The sequence below is a fragment of the Papaver somniferum genome, chromosome 1, assembly GCF_003573695.1.
Source record: "Papaver somniferum cultivar HN1 chromosome 1, ASM357369v1, whole genome shotgun sequence".
Lineage (NCBI taxonomy): Eukaryota > Viridiplantae > Streptophyta > Magnoliopsida > Ranunculales > Papaveraceae > Papaver > Papaver somniferum.
This window is the reverse complement of record NC_039358.1, coordinates 236,769,283-236,776,363: the sequence shown is the minus strand read 5'-3', so window position 1 is coordinate 236,776,363 and position 7,081 is coordinate 236,769,283. Positions and strand designations below refer to the sequence as shown.

Below are 7,081 nucleotides of genomic sequence, written 5' to 3'. Positions count from 1 at the left end.
TCACTAGTTTTACTGTGTATTAGTTATTTAATTCTATAGTTATTTATTATGGGACATTTTGAAATATTAAAAAGTCATTTTTGATACTTTTCGACAGATAGGGCTCAGTGGAATGTATATTGTATAGTGAGTTGTTCGGGAATGCACAATGATATTCATTATTCTTTTACAGTTCTGGTTGATGGTTATGGTTAATCTATTATTCTTCTGATCTTGTCTACTTTCTGCACACTAGATTTGTTCTTGTTTTCTTTTATCTAATAAAAGATATAGTGTTGTTGCTTTAGAAATTTAAGTAACGGTAATTATTTTGCATGTTTTCTTGCAGAGATAATCTGAGTAATACGAAGAAGAGATCACGAAAGTACAAAGAGAATGGATAAACCACTTTCAGAGGTGTTGGTAACTTGATGGCTGTAACTATTGGAAATACAGTAGCACATCCAAGTCAAAAAAGAAACAGATCTAAGACATGATAAAGGTTTTGGATAAGAAATTCTTTATTGATTAACCAATAAAGAAAGATACAAGTTCTTGAGTACAAGGAAATCCTAATGTCTCACTCAAAACAAAGCTCTCTCCTCTCCAAAAAATTCGACCCCTCGTACATTGTCCAAGGACCCCTATTTATAGACCAATCAACCCTAGTGGTCTACAACTCATTTTTTCTTCGCCTGGATCTCGTGGAGATGCTTTATACTTCGCCCTTTCTTTCGCTGGAAACTTTGGGTGTTTGTCGGGATAACTGTCTCTTTTCTTTCTCCATAATTTACTTACTTCGCACTAGCCAAGTAACCTTACTTCGTCAATCTTTATTTCGTGGCTGGTGTTTTGCCGGGTACTCCAACTGATTCTTGGCAGTTTAGATTTCTTATACGAGGTACTTCGTTTTAGGATGCTTCGTACTTTGTGTTATTAGTTAGTGGCGAGGTAATTCTGACATTTGATTTGAAAAGTCATTGACCGAGATCTTTAAGGGAGATTCTTCAGTCCTATTTCGTGCCTTCCTGTGCGGCCACGTGGCGAACCTATTTTTGTGTACCTACATTTTGCCTTTTCTTATTTCGTTCGAATCTTATGAGAATGGAATAAGAACCGGTTGATATTCCTTGGCCGCCACGTTCTCCACCTTCTTGCTTCCACGTGACCACGTTCTCCTGGTAACCGGCTATTATCGGTCGAGTTTCCTCGAACGTGTCGACAACTTGCTCTACCGGTAATTCTCCACTTGCTATAAATATATTTTTTTAACCCTAGTTTGGGTTTCTTCTTCCTTCTCTCTTCCGTGAACTCAAGTTATTACTTCTTCTGCTCCTGCTTCTACCCTCATTGTTACCCCTATTTTCTCTTACTTTTCTCACTTTTCCTTCATCGTCATGGCTTCAAAGAATGTTTCAATGTCTGCCACCCTCAAAACCCTTGAGGAATTCCAGGCAGATTTTCAAAAGATGGATCTAACTTTAACCCTTGTCGTCGATTCTTCTGTATCTCCTCCCATTTCTTCAACTCAAGACATGGAGATGAACTATAGATGGATTCAGTCTGATACTTGGTCTGCACACAAGATGATTGTTACTGCTGGTTGATAAGTGCTTAATTTACATGTTTAGAATGTCAATTACATACTTGTTTTAGCTATAATTCTTGCATATTACTCATTATTATGATTATTTTCTAGTTTATGTGTCATATCAGGTGAATCATCCCAAGAAGAGTGAAAAGAGCTGCAAAAGAGATATAAAGTGACACTAGTACAAAAATGGGCTTGGGTGACAGTTAAAAACTGTCACCAAAATGTTAACGTGACAGTTTTGGAAAAATATTGCATTGTCACCAAAGCCCCTGTTACGAAAGGTCTTTAAGAAACTGTTACGAAATCATGGGTATAAGATAACATTTTTTTCAAAAACCTGCTATTGTTGACCACTTACGGTAACATTTTATAAATAAAACTGTCATTAGAAATAAAATTTGTTGCACTATGGTAACAGTTTCTACGTAAATCTGTCATTGTTGACAAGTTAAGGTAACATTTTCTAAATTAAAACTGCCGTTGAAAACTCGATTACTTGTCGTATGGTAACAGTTTCTTTAAAAACCTGTCGTAGCAGGTAAAAAATTCTAGATAAAACTGTCATCTTACGTTCTTATTTGTGGTGAGGTCATGTTACAGTTGTTGGTGATATTTGGTGAGATAATTAATATCAAGATAACAATAATAATTACGGAAAAGAAATAGTGTTTAAATTGATTTAATCAATATGTAATACAGAAATTCCCAACCAAATAAATTAATTCTAAGTTACTGTATAACATAATTCAATAAACTGTGTAAAAGTATTCTTACTACTGACTAAAAAGAAATTTGCAATGAAATGGAAAACCATATCCATGTTTTGACGAAGTTGCTTGAAATCCAATCAGTTTATATAACATTTCCCAGTTCTGGATCGACAATCCTGCAGTATCATGTTACCAATGGTCGCACATAGTTTTATCCTTTTTCTTCATACTTCGGTGATTCCTACTTCATCGTAATTGGTACACAGACTTCCCTGCAAAAAGAAAACAAAAAAATTTAAGATTAATTATTTTTCTGAGGAACAACACAAGGTCTTTTATCAGATGAATAAGTGTACGCAAAAATTAGACAAGATCAGAAGAACTGCTTATCAAAATTTACAGATATGAAGATGAAAATCTGAAGGAAAACAATAGAACTCCAAGTATGAATTTACGATTAGTGTGTGCTATTCAAGTTTAGCTGCCCTTGAATAGTTTCTTTCATGAATCACATGACATAAAGGATTCCCAATTACAGGTTAAATAATGTTTTATTTCATAATTTATTAAACAATTAATTAAGTTAGTGCGCTTACTTGTGGAAAACAAAACGAAATAGGACCACTTGAATGTCTTTTTGTTAGGCATCCCTCCCGCGATCCTGGATGAAAATCAGCTTAAGTAAATACGAAGAGATTTTATGAGATTAAAATTATTAGAGAATATATATTTATTTGACCTTTTCATGATTTTGTCAGTTCTTGTTGTACCCCATGTGAATCCAGCTACAGTACCTTTTGAAGGCTCAAGTTCACACAATAAAAAATAATATATATTAGCTAGATTCTTATTAAACCCTAACACTAGGTAGATGAAGGGTAAATTAAGAAAGTAGCCAGATTCAACACCCATAATTAATAAACTGGCCATTTTTTTTGGGTCTTTTATAAACTAGCCATTCTGTTAGTTATATCACGTGGTCCCACCAAAATAGTCTACCAAACTGACCTAATCAATTTTGAAGCCCGAAATTACCATTACATCCTTGCCCACGTCCTTGCCTTAAAACATACGAGTCTCTCCTTCGCGTTCTTTCTGTCACCTCTTTTCCTTGCGTCCGTCTCCATCTCTTATCTAAATAGTAAACACCAGGTTAAAGATTCAGGTGTCTATGGAAATTAACGATTTTGTGGTTTATACATCAACTAAGGGTTGAAGTGTGGATTTCTCAGATATCAATTATGGTTTAAATTAAATCATTTTAGGAACCTAAAATTTCCATTCTATATAATCCTAATTGAAAAATGTTGTTGCTACTGTTTGGTATGGTGTATGCATCACTGCGTACGAATTAGATGACTGATTTGGTAAGAGGAAAAAAATTCAAAGTTTGAGCTTTTGTTTTTAGTGCAGCTAATGGAGATGTTGGTCTCAATCTGGGGAAGAAATGTTACGGTTTCACAAAGAAGATAGATGAACAGTTGATTGTGATTTGGGTTAATTTGTTTTTTTTTTTCTTTGTTTTACGTCTTAGGGTTTAATCAATGATTTGGGTTCAATTGGATTCAGTCGAGGTAACTTTCACTGTGGGTTTAATTTTCTCACTCACGTGTATCAAATTTCTTAATATAGTGGCCTATTTATCTCATTTGAATTGTTGGTAAAAATCCTAGATTTTTCTTAAGTCTGTGAAACAAATATCTGATTAGTTTGTAACAATCATGGAAATTAATTTAACAGACAGTTTCATATTCATGAAAGTATACAATGAAGAGGCGAAGAAGAAGACACTGAGTTACCGAGTTGACTCGAAAACGGTTCATAACACAACTCGGGTGATTCATTGAGGGGTTTAAATGACCTTTACCAACTAAGATTATTGACATGTGTCCACTTAACTAACATTACCCGTTTTATTGAAAAATCGGGACGAAATAAGTCAATTTCGGCCGGTTTATATAACAATTTGAAAAAACGATCAGTTTTTTAATTATAGATCAAAAAGTTTGCCACTTTATACAAAAGCCCGTAGATAAACACCATCGCATGCTATACAACAACTTATAACATAGGACATCTACTACAGCAGTCCATTCATGGGCCATGTCCTGCAAAGCAAATGAAAACTAGCATCTAAAAATTTGATTCAACAAAAGAACATCGAGAGATGGTAGACCTTAAGAAAACGAACAGTGAAACAGGTGTTAGTCAACTCAATCTTATTGCATCGCACGGTAGTTAGCCAACAATAACTCATTATCAGCAAAAAGTTGTAGCCTCAATGTAACATTCTCGGCGAGCATGGTTCTGGTAGAAGAGGTTATTCTGGTAGTGGTGTTGGAGTTGAACATGGTATAAGCCATGGCAGTGGAGGTGGTTTTAGCAGTGATTCTGGTAGTTGTTCTGCCTATGGTGCTGGAGTTGAACATGCTGGTTGTTACAGGGATGGTGCTGGTAGTAATGGAGGGGGGTCTGCAAATCTGCTATTGGAGGTTAATATGGTAGTGAAATTAGTGGTGGTACCAGTGTTGAAAAAAGGAGGGTATGCCGGTGAACATGGAAATCATTATGGTAGAGGTGGAGGTGACGATAGTGATTGTGGAGAATAAGTATATATGACCTGTGACTGTGATTAGCAATTCTGCAAACAATGAGCACCATTTGTTTAAATTCTATATAATCCAAATATTTATTAGTAGCAATATAAAAATCTAAAATTAGTTTAGCATAAAATTGAAGGTCAAGTTTGGTCACCTTAAATTCTTGCCATTAACCATTCCTTATGGCCTCCCATTGTTAATTGTTTCATATCCCAAAGCTTTGTCCGATGCAATCGGAATATAGTGTCTCCGTTTGACTGTCTCCGCTAGGTAAATTCTGGCCATCCTCAGTTGAGTTACGCCTTAGGATCCAATTTCCCATGAAAGATGCAAGAGCGGTAGCACCTCAAACTTTTTCAGTTTTAGGGACAGGACCTACTTAGAGAAATAGATAAAATCACTTAATCCTCAACAAAAAGCAACGTTTAATATATGAATAACTCAGCTAGCTTGTGCCAGCATATCATGCTATACTAGTCACATACAGAGTGCACAAATATTACTACCATTTCTATACAATTAGAGGATATACGAGACAAGATTTACTTTCCTAATGAATACGACGCAAGTGATGAAAATTCTTCCAGTGACAAGAGAATGGAAGGCCAAGTAGATCCTTAGCTTGCATCTTACCTGCAGTATATTATATTTTCTTCTGAATGTAGCCTCTAACACCCCTAGTCAACTTCCTGAAGAGCTGCACTACATATATTAGAATCACAATAAATCAACTGCATACATAATTCCTAAATTTTAAACCCTTTCAGGCTTTTACAAACACAAGCCATTTGGAACAGGCCTCCAAGTAAAGGAGCATCAAGGTCCAACCTTGCTTCCATATGATCTTGGTCATGCTCAGGACCTCGACCAAGAGCACAAAGCAATATCCGCTGAATAATTAATATATCTAGCAGGAGAAGCAGAAACAGTTTTCGAGAGGTTTATGAATACAGAAAATACGAATCAACTCAACTCTCTGAACCACAGACCGAGTTTTGGGGAATATCTATCCAACATTACACTCTCTCGTACCATCTAGTGAGCCATGGGCATGAAACCGAAACTCCTCCATCACATCTAACATTTACCAAAATCTTAAAAAATAACTTGAGGGTTATGTCTATAGTTAGACACATGAATTTCTCCTATTATGACAACTTGACATCAGAAACTAAAGATATGCCGAGGTTTGAATTTAAATAACACCCTTTATCGTTTTACCAGTAAACAGGGAATTAATATACATACCCTTGCTCTTCGGTTTGTTGATCTTCCATTCTATACTACAAAACAACAATGCTGGTTTAACCAAGGAGTTGTAGTTTGAAACAAAACAATACATGGAAGAGTGTGATTACCTTGGCATAACTTATTTCAATCTTCTTGCTTTACTTTTGTTTCCTTCCCTTTGAAGATCCAATAGAAAAAGTTTCCCTTTGAAGAGCCAATAGAAAAAATAAGTTAAGCAAAGACCTAAAAGATAAAATTGGAAAAAACCCATATTCCAAAGTCATACCAGATTCATTCAGAAACAGTGAAAAGTACCAATTTCAAACACAAAATCAGATTAGAAATACCGGAGTTGAAACCCTAGACAGAAACCCAAATGCTGAAATGGATTCCTGACAAAAATAAATTGAAGATCGAATGCAAAAAATCGAACCAAATTAGCAAAATTGTAGCACCGAACAAAACCAAATTAGCCTAAACAACCCTAACTTAAAAGATCAAATTCGAGCGGAAACTACTCACATAGTTCTGTTTTCCTTGTCAAAGAGAGATGGGAACCGAAACACTAGTTTTTCAAATGAGGTAGAGTGAAGAAGAGAAGGACTAAGGAGATTTCAATGCTGTAAGTGGTCTACGTTCAATTCTTCTTTCGGAGGTTTGAGTATTTGTAGAGAAAAAGAAAATGGTGAGGAATTGGTATGCGGAGGGAAACGAGAGATCGTGTTTCTTTTTGCTAGATGCGAAGTTAGTGGGCGGTTGCCACTCATGGGATTTAATTTTCAAGGAAATTTTAGGGTGAAAACTCGACCCTAAAATAGACCCACTACCAAAGGACTCAAACTAACAACATCTTATGGTGGAAAATGCTCCGCGGTAATGAAGAGTAGCAGTTTTTCATCAGAACCGTCACTATAATGGAAAGTGGCGGTAATTAAAAAACCTTTTATCTATAACTTTCCAATTAGATA

At 35.5% G+C, this 7,081-nt stretch overlaps 1 long non-coding RNA gene across 2 annotated transcripts; it reads right to left on the bottom strand.

Moving 5' to 3' along the window:
- Positions 1-4,336: 4,336 nt before the first annotated feature.
- Positions 4,337-6,870, bottom strand: LOC113338950. Of its 2 annotated transcripts, none has more exons than XR_003354894.1 (7): positions 6,636-6,870; positions 6,400-6,505; positions 6,242-6,317; positions 6,132-6,166; positions 5,517-5,580; positions 5,038-5,258; positions 4,337-4,924 (listed from the first exon to the last, which is right to left on the bottom strand). It is a non-coding gene; the product is annotated as an uncharacterized LOC113338950 (long non-coding RNA). The 2 variants fall into 2 exon arrangements; XR_003354896.1 differs by having other exon boundaries at positions 6,132-6,161.
- Between the last annotated feature and the right edge of the window lie 211 nt (positions 6,871-7,081).